This window comes from Giraffa tippelskirchi, chromosome X (genome assembly GCF_054371585.1).
Source record: "Giraffa tippelskirchi isolate mGirTip1 chromosome X, T2T-mGirTip1v1.2.pri, whole genome shotgun sequence".
Classification (NCBI taxonomy): Eukaryota; Metazoa; Chordata; class Mammalia; order Artiodactyla; family Giraffidae; genus Giraffa; species Giraffa tippelskirchi.
In genome coordinates, this window is record NC_137289.1 from 124,412,956 (window position 1) to 124,440,126 (window position 27,171).

At 38.7% G+C, this 27,171-nt stretch overlaps 1 protein-coding gene and 2 long non-coding RNA genes across 4 annotated transcripts in view; 2 read left to right on the forward strand and 1 right to left on the reverse strand.

Annotated features, from left to right (window-relative positions):
• Window positions 1–27,171, forward strand: part of DMD (dystrophin) — a 2,147,259-nt gene that overhangs the window by 276,443 nt on the left and 1,843,645 nt on the right. The window lies entirely within an intron of this gene.
• LOC145535975 (uncharacterized) lies at window positions 20,016–26,960 on the forward strand. Its single transcript, XR_014075560.1, has 2 exons — window positions 20,016–24,318; window positions 26,684–26,960. It is a non-coding gene; the product is annotated as an uncharacterized LOC145535975 (long non-coding RNA).
• Window positions 25,316–26,982, reverse strand: LOC145535978 (uncharacterized). Its single transcript, XR_014075565.1, has 2 exons — window positions 26,679–26,982; window positions 25,316–25,961 (listed from the first exon to the last, which is right to left on the reverse strand). It is a non-coding gene; the product is annotated as an uncharacterized LOC145535978 (long non-coding RNA).

A 27,171-nucleotide genomic window follows, 5' to 3' on the forward strand; every position in this document is an offset into this window, starting at 1 on the left:
TTTTTCCTTTGAACCACTACTCTCTCAAATTCAAATAGCACGACAGAGGTTACTGAGTCTCCAGAGTCTATCTCCCAAATCTCTTTCTCCCTCCTTCTCCCTCCCTCTCTCTGTCTCACACACACACACACACACACACACACACACACACACACACACACACACACACACACACACACACCTCTACCTCAGGAGGAAGGAAAAGAGGATCCTATTTAAGGGGCAGGAGGAGGGGAAACTTCTTTGGGAACTCTCATATTTTAATAATATCTTATCTCATCATATTCCTTTTCTTTTTTTAGTTTGTTTTATTGGTTCCTCCCCTTACCCCCCACCCTCTGCCCTGGTGGGCTGCAGAGTAGGAAAGAAGGAGGGTCAAACACCTTTGTAAGAAGCTAGAGTTTAAGATAGAAGACATATTGAAAGGACATTTTAAAAAGAGAGATGTGTAATATGGAATTTAAGGTATCTACTCTATGGAGCCTCAAAGTGGACTCCTTGCTATTACAGCCAAATCCTCAGTAAGCATCTACCACAGTAAAAGACTGACTCAGAGACATATAAGTTTAGTTAGCAGCCAATTATTTCATGCATATATAGGAGAAACTGATAATAGATTGATTCCAATTAGCAAAGGCAAAGACAAGATTTCCATAGTAGAGGAAAGAGAAGAGAAGAAAAATTTAGATATTCGAAAATGCTGTGGTTACTTTTCTTTCTTCTTCCTTTTTTTTAAGGAAAGGTGCTTTATAGCTGGTAGCCAGCTAAGGGACCAAAGTCAATGTTTACCAACCAGAGGTTATCAGGAGTACATGTGTTGGCCACCCACAGCCCCCCACCCCCACCCCACCCCCGTGATTCTACAAACTCATGCACACAGTGCAAAGAAACCTCACAGCTTTATTTTGCTTGCTCCAGCCACTAAGAATTCACTACACCATGGGGAATTTTGGAAAGAACAAATGAACATGGGAGTGGTTCTCACAGAATGTGGGTTGAGGGATTCCCAGGAGGGTTTTTGGAAGCAGAAGCAAGTTCTCAATTGCCCGTTGTCAAGAGATAGATGCAATGCCATATTGAGTATTTTAATTTTTCTTTGAGAGCTGGGGAAATTTAAGAAGGGGCTAGAATTGTCATTGGTATTGGAACTACAGTGAACCGTGTTAGGCAAGGGAGGGGATGGACTGTTAATTTTCCTGTTTGAAGAGTGTCTTGTGTCTATCTAGCTCAACCATGGTCAGAGTGGCCTCTCTGGACATTATTTATTTTTCAAGAGCATTGTTTATCTTCAGTTGGGAACATCATGACCTAGTTGCCAGCAAGGCTGTTGTGTTTTTGTTTTTGTTTTTTAATTTTTGCAGTCCCTACTTTTGGCCAAAGGCAGACAAGTTCAGACCAAAGAAAATTGACGTGTGGGGTCTAGATCCACACATGTTAGGACATTGTGCCCTTGAACAACCAGACTGGTGATTAAGGGAATAATTTTGGTTGATTATGGATGCCCCAGAAGATCGGGAGTGTTTATTCAATGTATTTGGGAGAGGCTGTTTCTGCTTTGTGTCTGCCCCTGTCCTTCCACTGAAGTTACATTTTGGTATGCCCTTGCCCTCATCCAGTTTTTCAAAACAAATATAGATGACAAGTCTTAGCTTCGGTTTCCTCCATATGCAGATCCCAAGGTGATAGCATGAGTACAGGTAGTTCACTGTGGAGTCATCCCAGTTAGTGGCGCAGCTTCCAGCAATTTTGTCCCTATGAGTTTTCTGACTTATATGACAACTGTGTTTGTGGGACTCAATCCCATAAAGATGTCTCATATCGATGCACCACACACACACACACACACACACACACACAACAACAACAACAACAACAACAACCCTTAGACCTGAATGACTTGAACAATTTTACCTAGGCGCCCCTCATTTCTTAGTCCTTCTATTAGTAATTTCAACATTTTAAGAATAAGTTCCAAACTTCATACTCTTTTGTTCTATTGTTATGCATATCAAAGATGGATAAGCCTATGAGGAAATGAGGTGCTGTTCCAGACTGCTTTGCAGGATTCCTCTCCTGTGTCCCAAGATCTGAAAATGGGAGCTGAGCTGGAATTCTGCCTGTCTCTTTAGGGCTACAGAAGCTGAACAGGCTTTCTGACTTTGCATAAAGACCCTCAGCAAGAGCGTGTCTCTATAGACCAAAACCACTCTCAGCCTAGTAATGAGAATCATAGAGAAAGAGAGGAGAGACAAGCCTGGTTTTGCTCCTGTGTCATTGAGTTGGCTGCCTACCTTCTCGGGGAGCTTATCTGGACAATGTACTTCTATTTTTAGCAATGTAACTCCAGCAAAACTCTGGACAGTAAAGCTTAAGCATTCAGCAGATTAAGAAAGACGAAAGACAGCCAGCCAGAACTGAAAAAGAACCCAAAGTGTAAATGATTGAAACTGGTAATGTACATCATGGCTGGACTAGTTTTTCTCTTGTTCAAAATTCTATTTGTGAGCAATTTTCTTCCTCTTCATACTCTCTCCTATAACCTTTCATTCAAAATGTTGATTTTTCCTTCTGTTGTAATTAACCATTCTGAGCTAGAAACACATGCTCCTAAGTGAAATACTTTTGAAGAGTTGAGTTAAGCAGAGAGTGGGTTTATCTAACTTCTTGTTAATAGAATTGCCAAAGAAGAATTTCAAAGTCTGAAAAGCTGCCAATGAAATTTTATTTTTCCTGTTTGAAAACTAAACATTTTTAGCCAGAAAGAGATTTACATCTTAGTAATTAAAGTGAAAAAAGGACAACATGGTACATGCACGTTGCCCCAAAATGACACTTGTGTAAATGATTTAATAATCAATAAAATGTCAGTGCAACTTTCTTTTCAAGTTAAAGGGAAGCTTTGGTTATATGACTCAAGACTTAGCCGTGAGTCTTCAGAAAGTGAAACTGTTAGTCGCTCAGTCATGTTGGACCCTTTGCGAGCCCATGGACTGTAACCTGCCAGACTCCTCTGTCCATGGGGAACCAAAATCATCCCAAAGAAAAAGAAATGCAAGAAGACAATGTAGTTGTCTGAAAAAAAGTCAAAATGAAAGTCGTTCACTCATGTCCGACTCTGCAATACATGGACTACACGGTCCATGGAATTCTCCAGGCAAGAATACTGGAGTGGGTAGCCATTCCCTTTACCAGATCTTCCCAATCCGCGGGTTGAACCTGGGTCTTCTGCACTGCAGGCAGATTCTTTACCATCTGAGCCACCAGATCATTTGATTATTAGCTAAATGACCTTGAGTAAAGAATATGTGCCTCCATCTTCCATCAAATGAATCCATTTATAACAAAATTCGTGGAAATTACAATAAGAATCATGAAGAAGATAATATCAAAGAAGTTTTACCTGAGAAATAAATGTGAAGAGGACTTTGGAGAAGTCTGATATTGCCTCTGGATTTCTCTCTATCATGATTTCTATCTAGCCTTCCCTACTGCTCAAGGAACTATGTATCTAATCAGTGTAATTTTTAATCTCTGTAGTAAAAATACCACTTCTAAGGAGTTAGCAGTGAATAAGACTAGCTAAAACTTTTGAGTCTTTGAGAGATAAAGCAGCAATTGTCTCTAAATTACATCGTATTTATAAATTTAAAATGGAATCTACATGTGGTCAACTGTTCCTATGGAATCCAATTTTATCCCTTAATATAAAGCTTTGTCCTTTCTTCCTCAGCTTCTCTCTGGACTTGTCATGCTGTTTTTATTATTTGTTATTTAATGTCATTCCAAACTAAAAGCAGTTTAAATGTTTAGTACACATTTTGCTGTTCATCTCTGTATTGTTCAATGCCATTTTAAGTACAAAACGAAGATTGTTTTTCTTTAATGCAGGATCACTGAAGTTACACAACTCATATTTGATATCTCATTCATGCATATGTATTTTGTTCTTACAAATTGTGGAAATGCTACACAAAACTAACTCAACTTTTTTTATTTTGCTTCTCCTTTTGGCTCACTGATGAGTAAGGAAGGACCGAAAGGAAAGGAAGAGAAAAGGAAGTTTGTTTGTCCTATCTTTCTCTTTCTGTTCATGTCATCATTTTTAGTCAAGGTGGCTGGCTAATATAAGGCAAGAACACAAGTAAGAAAGGATATAATAATTTATATAATTTTTATATATAATAATTATATATAATTTCAGGGTCATTATGTTTCTTAGAAAACCATTGCCTTTTTCTTCATTCAAATCCAGCTTTGTTTCACATATGTCATTGACTGTCTACATCCCTGCTTATTATACTCTTGTACTAGCTTAGAGTCTCACCAAACTCTTACACATTGTGGTTCTATGCGGATTTTATGCTCATGTTGTTTGGTTACTCAGTCGTGTTCAACTTTTAGCGACCCATGGACTGTAGCCTACCAGGCTCCTCTGTCCATGGAATTTCCCAAACGAGAATACTGTAGTGGGTTGCCATTTCCTTCTCCAGGGGATCTTCCCAACTCAGGGATGAACCACATTTCCTGCACTAGCAGATGGATTCTTTACCACTGAGACACCTTGGAAGCCCCTTTGTGCCCATAGGGTATTACTAATATCAAGCGTGAATGGAGCGGTAAGCGATGGTGGACTCATATATTGCATACCTCACCTCTCATGTCCATGCTCCATTGCCCCATGTGACTTCCCATATAAACACAAGTTCAAAGACAAAATTATTAAAGATTTCAAGATGGTAATGGCAGAGCATTGAATCAAGAGTAGGGCCTTTCTGAATCAGGGCCCTTTGGGACAGTACAGGTCATGTGGCCATCAAGCCATAAAATGTTGAAGTCTCAAAATTTTATGTGAAATGTGATCAGTGAAATGAGACAACTTTTTTCAGACATTGTGATAACTTTTGCTATGCCTATATCCTTCAGAATATCCAAAAGTGGTAGAAGATTTAGCCCTCACAATCTTTAGTAGTGAAAAAATGGGCAGAACTTCTGGGAATGGAGCCTCAGATCTTTTTCTCTTCTGAATTTGTTGGCTTTCCAATAAGGACTCCAGGCATGAACACAGACTGTTTCATACTAACCACATTTCCCCCAAATTTATAGATGTATAAAGGCAGGTGTCAATGTGGCAATGGACAATGAAAAATATGATGGCCTACTGGTTCAAGTTTGGGTACTTAGTAACAATAGACACTCTCCCCACCTCATCCCTGCCCCAGCATATACACAGGCACACACATATTGAGCCACTTTGTTTAGGTAGCTCAACTGGAAGGTTATTTGGAGAATACAGGATTTGAGCAAAGGGAGAGAAATAATAATAAAGCAATGGAGATTTGTCCAACAGGTTATTTGTGATTATAAATGTATACGGTCATTTTATATTGTGGAAAACATAAAATCATCTATAATCCAACTCGTGTTTATGCTGGGCACATAGCAGCATGCTCTTTAATAGCTATTTGCTTTTTTGGGAGTATTTTTAAAGTTGCCAATATTGTCAGGTTACAGCTGACAGAGGTTACAGAGGCTACATCTTCTATTAATTGTGGTAGATTTCTTAACCAATCATTTCAAATTTTTTTTCTATATATTTTTTTCTAAGTATCAAAAAATAAACATTTTAGGAAGTGTATTTGATCTATGGACTGCTCAGAAGCCTTATTCTACCTATGTAAGGATCATCTAGTTTTACATTTAATAGACTGGATTGATGGGTAAAGACAAAAAAACATCTTATGCCTACCCACTTTTGAAATAGCCAAATATAGTTCAAAAAAAAAAAAAAAAAAACACAGCCTTAATGATTTTTTTAAACTCTCAGGTAATTGACTAATTTTACAGTAACTGGGGTTGGTAGTAACTAAAGCCTGTTACATTCCTAATGATGCTCAATGAGCCATGAGAAATGAATAGGTGGATACAGTCCAGTTGCTGGAAAATAGTTGTTTGTTACTGACTTGTCTGAGAGGAAGTGAACATTTTCATTTATCAGGGACAGAGTATAAAGTGTTCCTCACTGAAGCATTTCTAAAAGCTCTAAGCTCCTTTGAATACTGATAGGACTTTAAAATTAAAGGTAAAATATGCAAGTAATCTGAACTATCACAGGTTATTTTATGAGCTTCTGGTATTTTTTATTCCTTTTGTAAGTATGATTTTCCCAAACCCTCAACCCAATAAATTCTATAATCCTTATTATATATGAAGTTATCAACAAGACAATATTGTTTCCTTTTTTTTTTTTTTAAAAGTGATTTTCTTTACTCTGATTTTTCTCAGAATTCATACGGATTTCATAGGAGTAGGCCTTAAAGGAAGCCACAGAATCAGTAGTTCTCAAATGTGGCTACCTATAGGAACTTGTACAATAATGATGCCTGGGTCCTGTCTCCAGAGAGTCTGACTTAAGTGGTCTGTGGTCCCAATATTCATATTTTAAAAGCTCCCCAGTTGATTTTAGTATGCATCCAAGATTGAAAACTACAGTAAAATAAAAGGAATTCTGGAGTCACAGAAAAGCAATTCCGTTACTTTCCCCAGAGTCTTTGAAGAATCATCATAACCCCAAACTCAGAATGCCAATAGTCATACAGGTGATAGATAGAGATTTTCCCACAGGATACCAATTTAATATTGCTTACTCAACATTCAATGTGGGCTTCCCTCATAGCTCAGTTGGTAAATCATTTGCCTGCAATGCAGGAGACCTAGGTTTGATTTCCGTGTCAGGAAGATCCTTGGAGAAGTGTTAGGTATTTAGAATAGGAAAAAGGAGTCCAAAATGGTGGTGGCTAAAAGACAAAGAAGGGAAAAGCCTGAGAAAATAGAACAAAGGAAGGTCCAAGGACCAGAGTGAGGACCTCAGGTAAAACAAACAGCACTCCTGGCTAGCCCAATTTGCATAGGGCAGGCACCAATAAATGTCAGGGGAGTGTGTAATTTCCTTGGTTCTGTCTCATTGCAACAAAAATTTGAAGCGATGGATGGACCAACCTTACAGCCCTGGGCTGGACCAGTATTACAGCTCTTGGTCGGGCCAGTGTTACAGTTCTGAGTTACAGCTCAGTTTTATTTAGAAAGTAAAGAAAAATACATCTTCGAGGCATGAGGGAATGCTGACCCAAAACACGCGAAGAGAAGAGAGGCCCCGGTCCAATTTTGGCTCCTCTTTTTATATATTTTTTTCTCCTCCCCCTGGGCCTGCCGTATGTAAATTTTGCCAGCCAGGAGTACTGTTTGTTTTACCTGAGTTCCTCACTCTGGTCCTGGGACTTTCCTTTGTTCTATTTTCCCGGGGTTTTCCCTTCTTTGTCTTTTAGCCCTTGCCATTTTGGATTCCTTTTTCCTATTCTAACTACCTAACAGAAGGAAATTGCAACCCACTCCAGTATTCTTGCCTGGAGAATCCCATGGACAGAGGAGCCTGGCAGGCTACAGTCCACAGATCGCCAGAGTCAGACACAACTTAGCGACTAAACCACCACCACCACTCAATGTTTACTCTTAACTGCCATAATAAAAAGTGTTCAGATATGGTTTGTGTATAGTATGTCTGTACAACAGTAGTGTGACTGATTTCCTTCATATATCCCTTCAGTTGCTCAACTATGAACGTTTTTAAAGGGAGAATCATTTGGGGAGGGGGTCAGAGTCTTCTTTATCTCCCACTTATCTTTCTTTCTTCTGATTAGTTGGTAATATAACAGGACAGTGCTCAGGGATTTGTGCTAAGCCTTAGTTACCATCCTCACCTTGGTGAGGGCCTTAGAACTCAAAGGTATTGTTATGTCATTTCCTTGAGAAGGAACCAGGATCCTGCTTCAATCTCTTTAATTTCTTGATTGATCCTCCTCCATCTCTGCTTCCTTCCATTCCCTGATAAGCAACTGTTTGAATCTGCCCTTTGGCACTCAGGGAAGATCAAGGAGGCTGAACAAATGATATTTCCTACGAACAAGAAATGGGGACATAGGGAGGATTTATCCCTGGAAGGGTCCCACAGGGTTCTGCTCGGTTTCACGGGCATGCATGTGTAGGGGAGGAAAAATAATTGTCTTTTTACCCTCCTAGATTTTTGGCTGAGACAAAAGAGACAGAGTAACAGGAATAAAAACCAGAAGGAATAACCTGGATAATAGATAACAAGGATACCTCTGGTATACATGGGAGAGACCCAGGAAAACATTGAGTAACTCCCTGAAGTGGTCCAACTCCCACCTTAAATACCATCTTCACTCAAAGACACAAGGGGTTGAGGAAGGGCAACCAGTTATCAGGAAAAGCACAGAGAACAAAGATAAGGCTGTTCTGCAGATTGAAGTCCCTGTCTTCTGCTTTGATAAGAGTATCTAGAGATTTAGTCATTCTTTTCCTGGTACAGAAAGGGAGATAGCCTTACAAATGGAGATTTCTCTCATATATGTAAATGTCCCTTCCAAAAGAGTGACTCTTGTCTTCTCTGTTTCAGAGAGTCTCCTATATCTGTAGCCTCTCAAAAATTATCAGCTGGAAGTAATCTTTATGTCAAAGGAATATATTTTGGGGGTGGCATACTTTGCTCCCCTTCACATATATATGCAATAAATCTGAAAAACCAATAAAACAAACAAGCAGAAAATAAAAGTAATTAACCCTGTACAGGAGAAGGGTATAACACAGGCAAGGGGTAGTGGAGGTGCACGGTTTTAGGTTCAGGTGTGAGCTATAGTTGATATTTCAGTTCTTGGGATGAACATGTGTTTATTATTATTATGCTTTGTAATTTCGGATGAAAAATTAATCAGTTTATCTAAGAAATAAATGAAAAATTTTATTTGAGTCAAATTTGAGGATTACGATCTCGGAAGAGCATCTCAGAAAGCTCTGAGAACTGTCCACCTGCTAGAAGTCAAGGTACCGTTATATAAGCTTTTTGACAGAGGGCTGTACATGAAATTGACAGTCGTAGATAATCCAAATCTAAGCGTCATCATGGTCAGTCATGTGATTCCTTCCAAGATCAAGAAGGAATGTTATCTTTTAAGGATTGTCTTGTTGATATTGGGAGAATGCTGCTCTTAATGGTCGAGCAGGTATTCCTGCCAATGGGGGAGGTTTGGTGGATGCATAATGCAAATACACAATGCACAGTTCAGGAAGAGAGGCAAATTTTTTGTGTTTAATTTTTTCTGTCTTGCTATAAAATACAAATTTTATTTCACATAGGTATACATTGTCTCAATGTATATTTTATGCATCAAATATATTACAGGAAGGAAGAGAATGAAAATTTGAAAAACATAGAGACAAGCACAGGATCTGAGGCTTTCTTTGACATCTTGACTGTATCTTGAAACCCAGTGTTTACTGCTTTGTTTCTAAAAGACACATCTATTGAAATCATATTTATAATGTACTTGTCAATACTTATCCTTTGTTTGGTTAAAATTCTCATCCCAATGTTTTGATGTCCATTGAATCACTGTTATGCTTTGTAATATCCTTAACTCTTTAGGCATCGGATCACACTTGTTAAGGCTAAGTCTGTTTCCTTATTTATCACAGGCTTTGTGTGTCTGTGCTCAGTCGTGTCTGACTCTTTGCAACCCCAAGGATTGTGGCCCACCAGGCTCCTCTGTCCATGGGATTCTTCAGGCAAGAATACTAGAGTGGGTTGCCATTTCCTCCTCCAGGGGATCTTCCAGACTCAGGAATCAAACCTACATCTCTTGTCTCCCGCTTTAGCAGGCAGATTCTTTACCATCTGTGCCACCTGGGAATCCCTTTAGATAGCAACAAAATTCGTCACCACCTTCCACTGAAGTAGAAACATCAGGAAGGAAGCTGAGTAACCGAGAAGTCGGGTAGGCTGAGCAAGACTACGCTTCATGCTGCTGGGACAGAGCCCAGAATCCTGACTCATTACCCCGTGTTCTGATGGTGTGTCCGCTCTGCAATTCTCCTCCCTAAATTGACGTGTCTCAATCTCCTTAGGACCAAGGGGGTATTTATCCTGTAATGGGTTTTCCGGCAACGTGTCTCATTTTCGAGGCTTCAGGCGTCAAGCTAACACTCTCATCATTGCCTCTCTGATGGTTCCCCATTCAATAGCAGTCATTTAATCTCAGGACACTTTTCCTCACAGTCAACAGTTTTCCTTTGTGTAATTAAGTCTCATTTTTTCTGGATAGATCCATTTGCGCCAGAGCTCTTTGCTGCCTTGAAGCTTGCACCATTCAGTTATTTTTAGTGTTATCTCTTTCCTTTCATTAGCACAGAGCTAAACTGCACATATTTTGTTCTTTCAGCTTTCCCCAGATTAAGATCTTGGAGCTCCTTAGTCATTCATTTGAGCTGTTGCATTGAATTTCCTCCAGTTCATTTAAATCCTTGAGTTCAGTTTATTATGCCCAGAACAAATGAAGCACCATGTTCTCACATCTCTCTACCAACCCCAACCAGTGGTAGGTGTAAGTCTTAGGTACCTCTGTGACTTGGCCTGTTTGCTCCCTTTAGTGGACAGACTCTGAGCCAAAATGTAAATTCAGTAAAGCGCTTCATAATGTTCCCAGTCTGTAGTTTTGGCTCCCTTGCCTCAGGGCAGTAGCTCTTTTACAGCATTTAATTTTTCAGTGCCTTTATGTTTTCATTTGTTTTTTAAATATACATTTGTATCAGAATTGGAAAAGATCTATGGACAGTCTTTTCATTGTTGTTGTTAAAACACATTTTCATTTTTCAGTATGTTATCTCTCATGAAATGGGAGGCATAGGTATTACCTCTCAAAGGGATTTTGGCTATCTAAGTTTGAATCAAGTGCGTTTTCTGTACCCTGGAGATGGTTATACAGTACTCAGGAGACTGCATCAGAAGGGATTATAGCTGTTCTTTATCCCTGGAATCAGCCTGATTCTCTAGATGGAAAAACAGAGGGTGTGAATCCTCCGCTCCAGCTGGTGGAGATCACTTTGCCGAGAAGATTTGCATGTAAATTTGCATTCTCTCTGGAATCACTGATTTCTTTCAGCTTTTCCTGAAATTGGGAATCAGAGACATCTTCTGACCAATAGACCATATAGCCTAGAGTGTTCTTGGCCTTTTACTGCCATCATTCAAATTACACTGTAGTGGGAATCATGCCCCAGACCTCATTGCCCTTCTCTCCTAGGAATACCAATGTATATTTGTGTTTCTTTCACGGTATACCCACAACTCTTCTCTCTGTGCCCCATGAGATATATTCAAATATTGTCCCTGATATTTGTACCTATATTCCAAATGCCTTGGAGTCCTGATATAGACAGGGTTGCTCTTCTTTCTATTGCATTTTTAACCTCACAGACTGGAAGCATATTGATGAATTGTATGTAAGGTTGGCACTGTCCCTAAAATGGAAATCAACTCACTTTATTAGAAAAGGTCAGGAAACTATACAGTGTGATGCACATCATCTCGACTTTTCTACTGCATGCTTATTATTTATTGTACATGTGTTCAAATATCCTAAACATATACGCTTTCGCAGAAGAACAGCATCGGTGTTAAATAAATCACTGCGTAATAGGCATGAATTTTGTTTTTAATCACAACTTGGCAAATCAAATTTTTTATTCCAGTAGAATGTCATTTGAACATTATATTGTAGCTGTATCAACAGGGAAACTTTGATCTATTAGACAAGGTAATAAATAGCCTTGATATAGTAAATTGATTGTTATTATGTCAATTTACATGCATGCACAGAAATTTGCTTATTATTTTTACTTATATTAGCAAATAGTTTGTCCTTAGCATAGTGTGTGTGTGTGTGTGTGTAAAATATATGTCAGTAATAATTAAGATAAAACACACTGTATCATCATGGCTTGCTAATTGAATCCAGCAATACAAATGAATGAAGAACATTTACAAATTGAAATATATTTAAGAGAATCAAGGGCTTCCCTGATAGCTCAGTTGGTAAAGAATCCACCTGCAACTCAGGAGACCCAGGTTCAATTCCTGGGTCGGAAAGATCTGCTGGAGAAGGGCATTTTTTTTTCTGAAAAACTGGAAAGTCTAGAAACTCTAGGTGTTCATTTTAGCTTGGTAACATTTGACTGGTCCTTAATTAGGGCTTCCTCCTTTTAGAAGAGTGAACACAGGCTAATTTATCACAGCTACCACTGGATCCATTTCCCTTACATACTTTATCTTCCTGAATATTATAGGTATTCAACTTTCAAACCTGAATCTGAAATAAAGCTTTATGATGCAATATCAGTTGATAGAAATAAACTCAATATACCTATATGCTGCTGCTAAGTCGCTTCAGTCGTGTCCGACTCTGTGCGACCCCAGAGACGGCAGCCTACCAGGCTCCGCCATCCCTGGGATTCTCCAGGCAAAAACACTGGAGTGGGTTCCCATTTCCTTCTCCAGTGCATGAATGGGAAAAGCGAAAGTGAAGTCGCTCAGTAGTGTCCGACCCGACTCTTAGCGACCCCATGGACTGTAGCCTACCAGGCTCCTCCGTCCATGGGATTTTCCAAGCAAGAGTACTGGAGTGGGGTGCCATTGCCTTCTCTTGTTATATATACCTATATAAACAAGAATAATTTCTCAATTGGCTAATTGTTCTGTGTTATAATCAGTTAGCCGGCATTTGGTTTGCACTTATGTACATTTTCTATACATTCATTATCATTTGGTAATATGACCCTTTGTACAATTAACTTTAAATTACTTTTTATGTTAGCATGTGAGTATGTGTATGCCTATTCATACATACATACACACACATACTTACACATTTACACTTTTGTTCAATTTTCTCAATGACCTAAACAGTAAACCTGCACATGCATGCTCTGTCTCTTCAGTTGTGTCCAACTCTTTGTGACTCCATGGACTGTAGTCCGCCAGGCTCCTCTGTCCATAGGATTCTCCAGGCAAGAATACTAGAGTGGGTTGCCATGCACTTCTCCAGGGAACCTTCCTGACCCAGGGATCGAACCCATGTTGAACCCAATTGAACCCATGAATTGGCAGGCTGGTTCTTTACCACTAGTGCCACCTGGGAAGCCCAAACAGTAAAGGTACTTTTAGCCTATTGATTTATACCTCAGCCTTAACTTGAGAAAAAGATTCAGCAGATCAGAATAGTACAGTTACTATATGTTTCATTTTATTTTCTATAAATATGCATTATCTATATAACCTACATGTGATCTAAGCATACATTACCTATACAATGCAGTATAATAAAACATAAGTTACTAATCAAATATAAGCATGCATTCCCTCCATAGCAACCAGAGAACACAGTTTCTCTGTTGGGCCACATGACTATAGGGGAAGAATTTTCCCTTCTAGGTTCTTGGCTGAGACACCCCTGTAATAAAAACAGTGTAACAAGGGCAGGGTGGGGGGGGAATGGGTTTAATAACACGTGGCGGGGTGTGTGTGTCTTTAGTCGCTCAGTCATGTCCGACTCTTTGAGACCCCATGGACAGTATAGACTACCAGGCTCCTCTGTCCATGGGATTTCCCAGGCAAGAATACTGGAGTGGTTAGGCATTCCCTTCTCTAGGGGATCTTCCTGACCCAGGGATCAAACCCAGGTCTCCTGCATTGGAGGTGGATTCCTTACCAACTGAGCCACCAGGGAAGCTTAATAATGTATATACTTCCTATATACAGGGAGAAACCCAGGAAAATTTAAGAACTCCCTGAAATGGCCCAAGGTACAACCTTAAATACCTAAGTAAAGAGAAAAGATTTTGTAGTCAGGGCATGAGGCAATGGAGAGCCACTTTTGGAAGGTTATTAAGAAAAACACAGTAAACAAGGGTATGGTTGTTATGTAGATTTAAGTCCTTGCCGTCACCATTACTAAGACTTTCTGGGGATTTGATCATCCCCCTCTTCTCGCAGATGTCTCTTATTTTAAAACTGTAACTTCTATTCAGTTTTCCAAGCTCTTTGTGTGGCTGTTGTTTTTTAAACGTAACCAGTTCAATATAATCCTTATGCCAAAGAGGCATATTTCAGGGTGACATTCTGAAGTCAGTCCCTTCAACTGGCTGCAGCAATTTTAAATTTTTCCCTTATTAGGATTCCATTTCAGATAATTAGTAAATCTGACTAACAAGGCAAGGAATGCAGTTCCCTCCTAAACTCAGGTTTTCACAGTTCATTGAATACACTTATACTAATCATGTATTATATGTGTAGGATTGGGTTACTTGTGTGTGCATGCATGCACGCTAAGTTGTTTCAGTTGCGTCCAACTCTGTGTGACCCCATGGACTGTAGCCCACCAGGCTCCTCTGTCTGTGGGATTCTCCAGGCAAGAATACCAGAGTGGGTTGTCATGCCATTCTCCAAGGGATCTTCTTGACCCAGGGATCGAGCCTGCATCTCTTACGTCTCCTGCATTGGCAGGCAGGTTCTTTTGTAGAGGACAGAAAAATGGAGAAAAAGATAAAGCCCTTCATGAGTTCACAGTCTAGTACAGTATGTAGTAATTAGTATAATATAACAGGTTTCTTATTCACTAGTAAAGATTTTCCTTAAATGGTATAGAAATACAAAAGGAAGTGAATGATTTTGTTTAAGGGAGGGGGTATATTTGAAATGCATCTCAGAGAATGTAAAGATCTGCAGGATGGAAAATTTGGGAGTATGGAGGAGTAAGGGTTGCATTCCAGGAGAGAGGACCAGTAATACAGAAGCTTAGAGGAATACTATTTCCTTGTGTCTTGGAAGAACAGTGAGTACTTTTATGTTTCTCTAATGTTCTGTGCTGAAAATGGGACTAGGAAAGCAGTCAGTGATGAGTTGGTGAGGACATTTACATCATCTTAAGCAACTGGGAAATATTTTCTACAAAATTTGGTTGTAGAAAGTAATAAAAAGCTCCTCTTAACCCACATACTTCGTATAAATTCCTACTTCTCTAAGTAGAGTAGTAGACATCGTAATAATAGACTATCATGCATTTCTAGAACACATGGTGATTTTCCAATTACTTTCAAGTATGTGATGGACCTTGATACCATCTGTAACCCCATGAGTTGGTTGAATCTCGCACAATATTATCAGTTTGCGGTAGGAGAAATGGGAGAAGTCAGAGGAACAGTGAAAGAAAGCTGCTGGACTTGCGTTTTATCTGCTCTGTCACCCTCCATGCTGCTGCTGCTGCTAAGTCGCTTCAGTCGTGTCCGACTCTGTGCGACCCCATAGACGGCAGCCCACCAGGCTCCCCTGTCCCTGGGATTCTCCAGGCAAGAATACTGGAGTGGGTTGCCATTTCCTTCTCCAGTGCATGAAAGGGAAAAGTGAAAGTGAAGTCACTCAGTCGTGTCCGACTCTTCGCGACCCCATGGACTGTAGCCTGCCAGGCTCCTCCGTCCATGGGATTTTCCTGGCAAGAGTACTGGAGTGGGGTGCCATTGCCTTCTCCGGTCACCCTCCATATTCTTCATCAAATCAAAGGATGTTGAGCTGAAGGAGAGCTCGGTAGCACTCAGCTGCACTACGCTGCACACCAGCTATACACAGAGGCAATCAATAGCATTTGGACACAGCTGATATCATTTGGTGGAGCTCTAATTGAATTTTTTCCCCTTCTTAATATCATTACACCTACAGAACATCTCCAATTAAGTGTCCCCCCATCAGTCTCAAAATTAAATATCCCAAATAGAACTCATTATCTACTCCCACATAAACTGGCTCTTCATGACTGTTACCCCTTTCTATTATAGGCACCACTGCTTTAGAGGCTCCTAAATCTCAAATCTCTGGAGTGTTTTTTTATTTCTCTCTTTTTTTCCTTCATATTCTTTTTTTTTTTTTTTGGTCCTTTTCCATCCCTAAATCCATTCAGTCACTGAACGTTCTTGACTATTCTCTGAAATCGTTACTATACATAACTTCCTTTACTTTATGGGTAAATGTTTTGGAATACATTTAAACAAGGAATTAGTGAACAAAAGAATGAATACAGGGATAAAAAAAATGAATATTCACTGTTCTCATTCCCTTTATCCATAGTACTAAAATGTAAAATTTGTGATGTCTTAGAGTATCTGAGTATAAACTGCTGCTCCCCACACCACATACATTATTCCTGTGTTGGGGGCTTCTCCTTACAAGTGCATTCTTTCAAAGTCTCTTAAATTATATTAAAATGCTCACATATTCAAAGCCACTCTGAATTGCTTTATTTTGAATAATACTCTATAGAAGACACATCACTGAATGTTTTAAATCCACAAGGTAAAATTGATTTAAAAACTGAAAACAAATATCAAATAAGTATGAAATTATTCTTAGCAATATGACTCCATGATTTCACTTGCTAGGTGTCATTTTTTAAATTGATGTATAGCTGGTTTGGGATGTTGTGTTAGTTTCTGGTGTACAACCATGTGATTCATATATATGTACAACTGTATATATGTGTATGCCTGTGTGCGTGCTAAGTTGCTTCAGTCATGTCCAACTCTTTGCGACCCCATGGACTATAGCTCTGCAGGCTCCTCTGTCCATGGGATTCTCCAGGCAAGAATACTGGAGTGGGCTGCCATGTCCTCCTTCAGGGAATATATGTGTATGTGTATATATACACACACATATGTAGAAATACACACACATACATGCATATATATATATATATTCTTTTTTAGAGTATTTTCGTACATGTCATTGTTAATGAGAATTTTAAAGATCATGCATACATATACACTGACATATACCAAGGAGTATTATATACCTAAATATACACCTAAAAGACAAGTAGAGAGATAGAAAAAAGCACATTTCTTACCAGCAACAAAATGAATGTTGTGTGAGATAACATTTTCATGGTGAATAATATAAATATTCAAGAAGTACTGTAGATCTCAAACTGTATAGCTGTAAGTGAAAATGATGTGTTCTGAAAAAAAAATGAAAAAAAGAACACTGCTTGATGGCACACAAATATGGTTCTTAGGATAAAGAAAACAATTACCTCAAAGCTACCTGCAAAGAGACTGAATAAAACTGTTTAATGAAACATGAGTATGAAGGGGAAAAAAAACCCTGACATTTCTAATATTTTATTTAACATGTATTTTATTATTGCATATATTTATTAAGGTTTAATTTCTTGTAAATGTTATAAAATTTTTTTGGTTATTTCATCTATCCTTGTTGGCCTAAAAGCTTTTTAGAGGGGTGAGGGACCTATTTTCTCTTTGTAAAATGCACATTATTTAATGCATAGTAAAAACTGAAGTCAGTTCTAGCAGACTGGGTCGGCAGCTAGGATGAGGTTTCCAACAACGGTAAGTAATGTACTGACACCAGTTGGGTTCCCTACAATTCAACTCAGTTCTGACACTCTCTGCCCAGAGATAGGTCATTGCATTAGATCGCACAGGCTGAGGGCTCAGTTCCACAAATCTGCCCCCTTCTGCTCCCATTTCAAAAGTCAATCGTAAGTCCAGGTTGTTACCTGGATTTCTGACCACTTCAGTTCAATTCAATTCAGTCACTCAGTCGTGTCCAACTCTTTGTGACCCCATGAACTGCAACACGCCAGGCCTCCCTGTCCATCACCAACTCCCGGAGCCTACAAAAATTCATGTCCATTGAGTTGGTGATGCCATCCAACCATCTCATCCTCTGTCGTCCCCTTCTAATCCTGCCCTCAATCTTTCTCAGCATTAGGCTCTTTTCAAATGAGTCAGCTCTTCGCATCTGATGGCCAAAGTATTAGAGTTTCAGCTTCAACATCGGTCCTTCCAATGAACACCCAGGGCTGATCTCCTTTAGGATGGACTGGTTGGATCTCCTTGCAGTCCAAGGGACTCTCAAGAGTCTTCTCCAACACCACAGTTCAAAAGCATCAATTCTTCAGTGCTCAGCTTTCTTTATAGTCCAACTCTCACATCCATACATGACTACTGGAAAAACTATAGCCTTGACTAGATGGACATTTGTTGGCAAAGTAATGTCTCTGGTTTGTAATATGCTGTCTAGGTTGGTCATAACTTTTCTTCCAAGGAACAAGCGTCTTTTAATTTCATGGCTGCAGTCACCATCTGCAGTGATTTAGGAGCCCAAGAAAATAAAGTCAGCCACTGTTTCCCCATCTATTTTCCATGGAGTGATGGGACCTGATGCCATGATCTTAGTTTTCTGAATGTTGAGTTTTAAGCCAACTTTTTCACTCTCCTCTTTCACTTTCATCAAGAGGCTCTTTAGTTCTTCTTCACTTTCTGCCATAGGGTGGTGGCATCTGCATATCTGAAGTTATTGATATTTCTCTCAGCAATCTTGATTCCAGCTTGTGCTTCATCCAGCCCAGCATTTCTCATGATGTACTCTGCATATAAGTTAAATAAGCAGGGTGACAATATACAGCCTTGGCGTATTCCTTTTCCTATTTGGAACCAGTCTTTTGTTCCATGTCCAGTTCTCACTGTTGCTTCCTGACCTGCATACAGATTTCTCAGGAGGCAGGTCAGGTGGTCTGGTATGCCCATCTCTTTCAGAATTTTCCACAGTTTATTGTGATCGACACAGTCAAAGGCTTTGGCAGAGTCAGTAAAGCAGAAATAGATGTTTTTCTGAAACTCTCTTGCTTTTTTGGATGATCCAGCAGATGTTGTCAATTTGATCTCTGGTTCCTCTGCCTTTTCTAAGACCAGCTCAAACATCTGAAAGTTCACGATTCACATGTTGCTGAAGCCTGGCTTGGAGAATTTTGAGCGTTAATTTCCTAGCGTGTGAGATGAGTGCAATTGTGTAGTAGTTTGAGCATTCTTTGGCATTTCCTTTCTTTTAGATTGGGATGAAAACTGACCTTTTCCAGTCCTGTGGCCACTGCTGAGTTTTCCAAATTTGCTGACATATTGATTTCTGACCAACAGGCTATAAATCAGAGGTTTCCAGGAAGCCTGATTTGGGTTCGCTTAATTTGTTAGAGCAGCTTACAGATCTCAAGGAAACATTTTGTTTAGTAGATCACAGATCACAGGCACATAACACCAGAATAGCCAGATGGAAGAGCTGAATAGGGTAAGTAAGGTATTTGGGAAGGGCCTGAATTTTCCGTACTCTCCAGCCATTCTGTTCTCCCCAAATCTCCATGTGTTCACCAACTAGAAGCTCTTAGGACCCTGTCCTTTGGGTTTTTTTATGGAGGATTCACTACATAGATGTGATTAAATCATTGGCCATTGGTAATGGAGTTCAATCTCCCAGCTTTCTTTCTTTCCTGGAGGCCTTGTCAAGTGAAATTCGTTCAGTTCTGTCCAACTCTTTGCGACCCCATGGACTATGCAGTCCATGGAATTTTCCAAGCCAGAATACTGGAGTGGGTGGGTAGCCTTTCCCTTCTCCAGGGGATCTTTCCAACCCATGGATGGAACCCACGTCTCCCGCATTGCAGGCAGATTCTTTACCAACTGAGCCACCAGGGAAGCCCAAGAAAACTGGTGTGGGTAGCCTACCCCTTCTCCGGTGGATTTTCCTGAACCAGGGTCAAACTGGGGTCTTCTGTATTGCTGGCGGATTCTTTGCCAGCTGAGCCAAGAGGGAAGTCCTAGAGGTCTTGAAACCCTCTAATCACAGGGTTGGTTCCCTTAGCAACCAGCCTACATCCTTAGATGATCCAGGAGCTTTTCAAAGTCACTCCATTAACCTAACAAATGCAGTTTTATTGCTCTCTTCATAAAGGTTTTAGGAGCTCTGGGCAGAAATGGAGATGGAGAACAAATATATATGTCTTATACATCACAGTATCATACATAAGATGGTTTTATACTTGGGCACCCGAGGTACACTTCACAGCAGGGCAGGAGAACATATGTCTCTGGTCTCTGCATCATGCTTCTGGGTTCTTTGGCTGGTTTACTCATTAAATTGCTAATAGATTAACAGAAGAAAGTAACAAATTTAGTTTCATATATATGGGTGGAAGCCCAAAAAGGTGAGGCTCCCAGACAGTGAGGTAATTGAGGCTCAAGTGCCATGCTGAGGTAAGGAGAATGGAGCAGGGATCTAGGACTTCAATGGGATTGGAAGACAATTCACAGGAAGGTGGGACAAGTCAATGCCTGTAAAAAGATTTCTCTGGTACCATCTCTCATCCTTGTGCAGGTCCCAAATTTAAGTTTGCTTTTTTTTTCTTTTTTTTAAGACAGCTCAAGGGGAAGTAAAAAGCTCTTCTTGAGTCTGTTGAGACTTGTTTGTCTTCAGCTCAAAACAATCCACATGCCAAAGTGGCACATTCTGGGGCAGCCTGCCCTGAACCCCATCACTGCCTTGAATATCAGTTCAAGCTTCCTTATTAAGGACATGAAGGCCTCAGAAGGACATAAGAGCAAAATTTTAGAAAGATTAATATAGAAGCTAAGGATTGAAAGGATTAGGTGATTAAACCCTAAATCTGCTTCAGGGAATTTCTAACCTAATTAGGACATCAACCGAAATATCTGAAATCTTAAAAAAAAAGTATTCATTTGGCCAACAAGTTTTTTTTTTTTCCTACTATTCGTTTCTTTAAAGTAAGATAAAAGACTTGTCACCCTTTAGTAAATTAGTATTTCCTGCATAACTTTCTTCATATATGCAATAAAGATTTATTGAGAACCTATTCTTTGCCAAGTGATGGAGATAACTACTCTTTTTCAAAGATGGTTAGTTTCAGAGTAGAATGGATTGATTTGGAAAGAAGGGATTTGACAAACGATAGATAAGATGCAGATTCCTCTCACAGAGGCAAGTCTTACAAGCAGGAGGAATAGAGAGCTGTATAATTGACTGATACATGGTATAGCATAAATAAGTCAGTAAATGCATTTCAATAATAGTATTTCTTGAGCAATTAATATGTGCCAGATACTAAGCCAAGACCTCTCCTAGAGATCTCGTAATTAAATCTTATAATAACCTATTGAATTTGGCATGATGATCACAGTCATTTTCAAAATAGGAAAACCATATTTTAAGAAACTCAGTCATGATCCAACAGCTCGGGAGCGATCAAATCACCCTAAGCTATCTAAAGAGTGTTCTTTGTTTCCACTACACTGATCTTTCATCAAACTTAATATAGTCTCTAATATTCTTTTCCATCGTTGTGGCTATTTCTTAAAGATTAAAATGGTTTACAGTTTTGACTTCTATCTAGGCACGTAGTGATTAAAATAATTCACACAGTAATTTAATTAAGTTTAGTTGCTATCATATACAATACTTTTATATATTATCCCATTCAGAAATGTTTAATTGCTCTTCTTAAAGCCTTTGTAGAAATGCCTACTCTATCTTTTCAAGTTACTCTGTCTTTCATTAGTTCCATTATATTACTGACAGTTTCTTGTCATTCATTTACTGAATTCAAGATACGGTTCAGTTACTCAGGGAGCCCAAAAGTTAACAACTTCTCAAAGTGCATGAATCACTTCTACTCACTGGTGCATCCAAAGCATTCAGATTTTATTTGCTAAATCAGGGGTTCTACCCCTTAGAGTTCCTTGGAGAATACTATCAGAATGAAAAGACTCAAAACATCAGTCTTTCAGAATTCAACGTGGTGCTTTTAAATTTAAATGTATTCCCAATATAACATTAGTAGCTGCTGATGTGGTTACCCCAGTTCCAACAAGGCACATTCTTAGAACTGCATAGGCTATGCTTAACATGCCAAAGTAAATTGCAAATTTAATCAATTAATAGATTTTCTTTTAAAAATGTACAATTTTTGAAAAGCCTATTTAGTCATTTGGAAAAATTTGGCCTATGGCATTCAAGATTGTTTTCCTAGAAGCTCTAAATATGGCCATACCCATGAGTCTTCGAGCCACCTTCTACCCTTTCTCTAGCCCTCTGGATTACTCCATGTTTGTCCGCCCTAAATATTCAGGTTATGTTTAATATTCCACCTTAATATTTCATTTTATAAATGGGTTTTGATGCTAAAAGTTTACACATACAATAATAATGGTCGTTCTTTTGGAATATGAAATTTCTAATGCTGACCTGCATCGTTCAGTACTTCAGTGTGTGTAGTAATGGATTTGAGCTCTTATTCATGTCCTAGCCAGTTTTCAGCTTCACACACACTTTCTGTTGCCAAAAATTTTATATCCATTCATCAAGGTTTGGAATGTCACCTGTGTCTGTGAAAAATAATTTTCTCATTGTCCCAGAGGAAGAAAATCAGTTTAAAAAAATGGTAAATCAATGTCTTCGAATAGGAATTATACCTGCCATATTGGCTGTAGTTTGAAATATGCTGTAATCCACTGAACTCACCTAGGTAGAACTATGTATCAACATTTTAATATTCTAATTCTTAAATTTATAAAATTGAGACTCACTTTGCAAACACAGGTTGATGAGAAATCTTTGAATCTAGATGTCAGAGGGATTTATTGTTTTCCAATATCAATAGTCTTTTGTAAACAAAAGAAAGCAAGAAATTTTGTAAATCATTTCTGTATTTCTATTTTGACATTTCCTATATCTTCTCATGTCTGCATACTCCATACTTGATATTTAGTTTTGATTACTGAAGTACTTAGATGGATGTTTACATTTTGTAGTGTATATGTGTCCATAAACTTACAACTAATTTTTTGAAAGCTTCACTTTCTGTAATTAACAGTGATAATCTATCTTTTTTAATGTGTTTCTGCTTTGGGTATCTTTTCCCAGTTAAAATATAATGTCTTTTATGAGACATAGCTTTATTTATTTTTAATTAAACAAATAAGCCCTACAAAATCCATGAAAAATTATTTTCAAAAGCATAAGAAATCCATCTGATCAAAACCAACTACCTTTGTACATCACCACTATAGTGAAAGATTTGGGGTTTTTTTGATGATGTAATCATTGTTAATAAACTCATCCATGAAGGGCCAAAGGAAATTATTGTTAACATCAATAGCAAAGCATAGACAGTTGCTTTTACTTTATCCTAGCATCAACCCCATAATGAGATTTGATCATTACATCTAATAGCTTAATCATTTAAAATTATTAGTAGTGTTAGTATTTTGTATTTGTGGAAAAGGTGTTATGTAGCCATCAAGGTAATGTTCTGTTTTCAGTGGTAAAACTGGTTATGAAAAATGTAGCGTTTGATTTCTGGAAATGAGACATTGAAATCTGTGCTTCCCGCAAGTGGAATTTCTGCCAAACACAGTGAAAAATGGGGAAAGTCTTATTTGTTTTATATGCAAATTATATAGTAGCAAACCTATTTTACTTTTGTAATTTAATTATGAGAAATTCTTTTTTGAATTGCTTCGTCAGTTGATAACATTATGGAGACTCAACAATACAGTTTAAGATTTTGATGCCAATACTACAGTTATTTTACTGACAGAGACAAATCTAGAGCGAGCTCTGAAATGCTTTCTTCCTCTGCTGCCCTCCCTCAAGCTCAAGGATATGTCTATTTTCTCAAGACTCTTCTAAATAGATTTTTAAAAGCAAAATTGTTATAAAATCCTTTGTATATCACCTCCAAATGTGAGAAATGAAGTATTTGCTTGTTTGTTCTTTTTTAAGAACACAACTGTTATTATTTTGAAAGTATACATTAAAGCAATTTGTCACTCAAAAGGGCCAAAGGGAAATGAAATAGGAAAAAGTGTTAAAAAGTAATTCATAGGCAGGCTTTTGAACTTTATCCCTCAGTATCCTTTTGAAGTTTTAACCCTTCTGGGGAGACTTTCAGGTCTCTTTCCTCTCTCCTTCTGCTTTCAGAAACCCCATGACCCATCTCCCAGACCCTTTCTGTCTGTCATCATGGAATAGCTTTTTTTTCCCCCATTTGATCGTCCATATTTAGTCAATGTGGAAACTGTACTGCTTAACTTTATATCCCTCATGTACCTTCTGTGTACCATACATAGAGTCTAGGATTTCCACAAATGTTTATATAAATTAAACATGAAATGAATAAATGATGAATGTAAAGGTGGATAGATGGATCAACAAATATAAAGTTGGATGGTTGGATGAATAAGTTTATAGTCCTTTTCATGTAAGCTATGTTTTTTTCCAAGACAGAGTGATTTCTAAAGTGCCCTTAAAGCTCTAATTATGTAATTAGTTGTGCACAGGTAAACAAAAAAGGATATACAGTTAAAGTTGTTTCTCTATTCTGTCACATCGGAGAAGGCAATGGCACCCCACTCCAGTACTCTTGCCTGGAAAATCCCATGGATGGAGGAGCCTGGCAGGCTACAGTCCATGGGGTCGCTAAGAGTCAGACACGACTGAGCGACTTCACTTTTACTTTTCCCTTTATGCACTGGAGAAGGAAATGGCAACCCACTCCAGTATTCTTGCCTGGAGAATCCTAGGGACGGCGGAGCCTGGTGGGCTGCCGTCTATAGGGTCGCAAAGAGTCGGACACGACTGAAGCGACTTAGCAGTAGCAGCATTCTGTCACACAGCCACTTAGTTACCATCTTTTACTCTTACCACAGAGAACTGGGATTGCTGGTTTCTTATGTATCCCTCCAGAGATACACTACACACATGTATGCCTATATGTATGCACCACACATGTACCAATTCACACCTATCGATAAGGTATGAGAGGGCCTATTTACTTATGCCATCAACAACAGAGTATATTGTCAAACTTTTTGGTCTGTGCCTATCTGATTAGTTAAAACATCACGACTTTAGTTGGAGTTAATCTAATAATGAGTGTGGCCATATTTTCAAATGTTTAAGAGCCATTTTATACTGCTTATTCTTTGAACCTTTGTTCATTTCCTTTGCAAATTTTAGAATTCCTTCTAAAATTGTATCAGAGCCAGTTGATAGATGAGAGCTAGTCTCTTCATTTTTTATCGGAAGTGATATTGTCCAGCATATTCAAAGCTCCTCATTTATTTGATTTGGCGCAGTTGCTCATTGATTGCTTCAAAAGAAAAAATGACACTATCAAGGAAGACCGTTTCAACATTCTCAATCACATTAAAAAAAATACCTTTTAGGCTATGAAGGCAGATGTGAGAAGAGGTCCTAAAAACAGTCATGGAGGACTCTTTCCCACTTCAGCAACTTTTCACACGCTGTTCCCTGGAAGAAGCTTTACTATTAATTTGCATGATGGGATATTTCTCATCCTTTAGATGTCAGTGTAATTGTACTGCCTCAAAGATAGCTTGCTTATTAAATCTCCACCAACCTCATCTGACTCTCTATTGTAGGAATCCTGTATCTTAACATCTTGTTTTTTCTTTCTGTAACATTTATCACGTTTTGTAGTTATGTTATTTTGTCATTTACTTGCTATTCCCTAAAATAAGCTGGCGGTTCCATGAGAGCAGTCTCCATATCTGTCTTGTTTACTGTTTTATCTCCACTGCCTGATGCTTGATGTGGGATAAAATAAACACTCTACAAATATTTGTTGAAAGAATAAGTGAACAGATACATCTAAGTTCTGCTTTGTCAAAAATTCAGTTGTTACTTCGGAACTAAACCAGCCAGATATATACTCCCAGTGTTCTGAGTTTAATTAAACTGAGTTTTTACTAATTGCAAGTAAAGAGATAGAGAGGGAGACAGAGACGGAGAGAGAGACACACATACACACAGATGACGTGTATTCTTCAAGGAGTTTATTACATTTACTCCTGTACTTATTCACCACTTACTGCAAATGGATTTCACAAATAAACTCTGGGGTCAGACATCATCATTGCTTTGACACAAACACAACCAGAGTACTGATATAATGGATGAATAAATGCAAAACTGGAATAAATTTATTAACAATGATTTTTAAACCTCATTTTTCTAGTAACCCTCAGAGAAGAAAAACTTAAAAAAAAATGTACATAGCATTTGGACTTCGCACTCTGTCGCTTAATTGAAATCCAATAGAATATGCATTTCAATAGAGCATATGTGCCAGGAACCACCTGAATGTATTGACAATTGTGCGTGCATGCATGGTGAGTCACTTCGGTTGTGTCCAATTCTTTGAGATCCTATAAACTGTAGTCTGCCAGGCTCCTCTGTCCATGGGATTCTCCAGGCAAGAATACTGGAGTGGGTTGCCATTTCCTTCTCCAGGGGATCTTCTTGACCCGGGGATCAAACCTGCGTCTCCTGTGTTGGCAGGTGGGTTCTTTACCACTGAGCCACCTGGAAGCCCCTACTGACTATTACATGACAATAATCATCTTAAGAGGGCTTTTATCTACCTAGTGTCCTACTGGGGATAGAGGGTGAAGTAAAGTTAAGAAGTTAATTGTGATCTAAGAATGACTTCAAAAATATAAAGCTTCAGCCTTTCTTTTTGTACATGCAGTGATGTAATCTTTTAACCATTAATCTCCAGTCCTGTTTGCAAGGACTTTCCTTCTTGGAGAGGTTTAACTTTGAACCATGAGTTGATGCTTTCTGTTTCAGTATTTGGTTGCCCTAAAGCCCTCTGAGGGAAAGAAGAGTATATGGGGTGGGATGTCTCCAAAGAAACTGAGTATTAAAGTCAGAGTAAAATGTAATTTATCAGTGGTTATTAAATCATGAATAGTGTTACTACCTATATTTGCCCATGGAGAACATGTAGAAAGGTAGATGATTAGAATCCTCCTGCCAATACAGGAGATACAGGAGATGTGAATTCAATCCCTGGGTCAGGAAGATCCCCCTGGAGAAGGAAATCGCAACCCACTCCAGTATTCTTGCCTGGGAAACCCCATGGACAGAGAAGCCTGGTGGGCTACAGTCCATGGGGTCGCAAAAAGTCCAACGTGACTGAGTAACTGAGCAAAGACAGACAATTAGAATAGGAAACCTAGAAAGTAGGGGTTGGAAAGTAGATCATCCACGGAATAATCTATACCTTCTCCTGCTTCACTTGTCATCTGGAGAATTTTTAAAATAAATAAAACACAAAAAGATTGGCATGTGGAATTCGGTACTATGAGCTGAAAAATTTAAAAATAAAAAGAAATGTAAAAGTTAAAAAGTAAAAGAAACTTTAATAAGGGTAACTGTATGTTCTGACATTTGTGGAAGGCATGCAAGAAGAGGATCAATACTTAAAAGCCTCTATGTATTTTATGGTTGAATAGTAAAAATAATAATAATGATAATAATTTAGTGAAAAAGAATATCATCTGAGGATGTCCTGAGCATAGAACTTTACTGTGGGACCCTGTCTC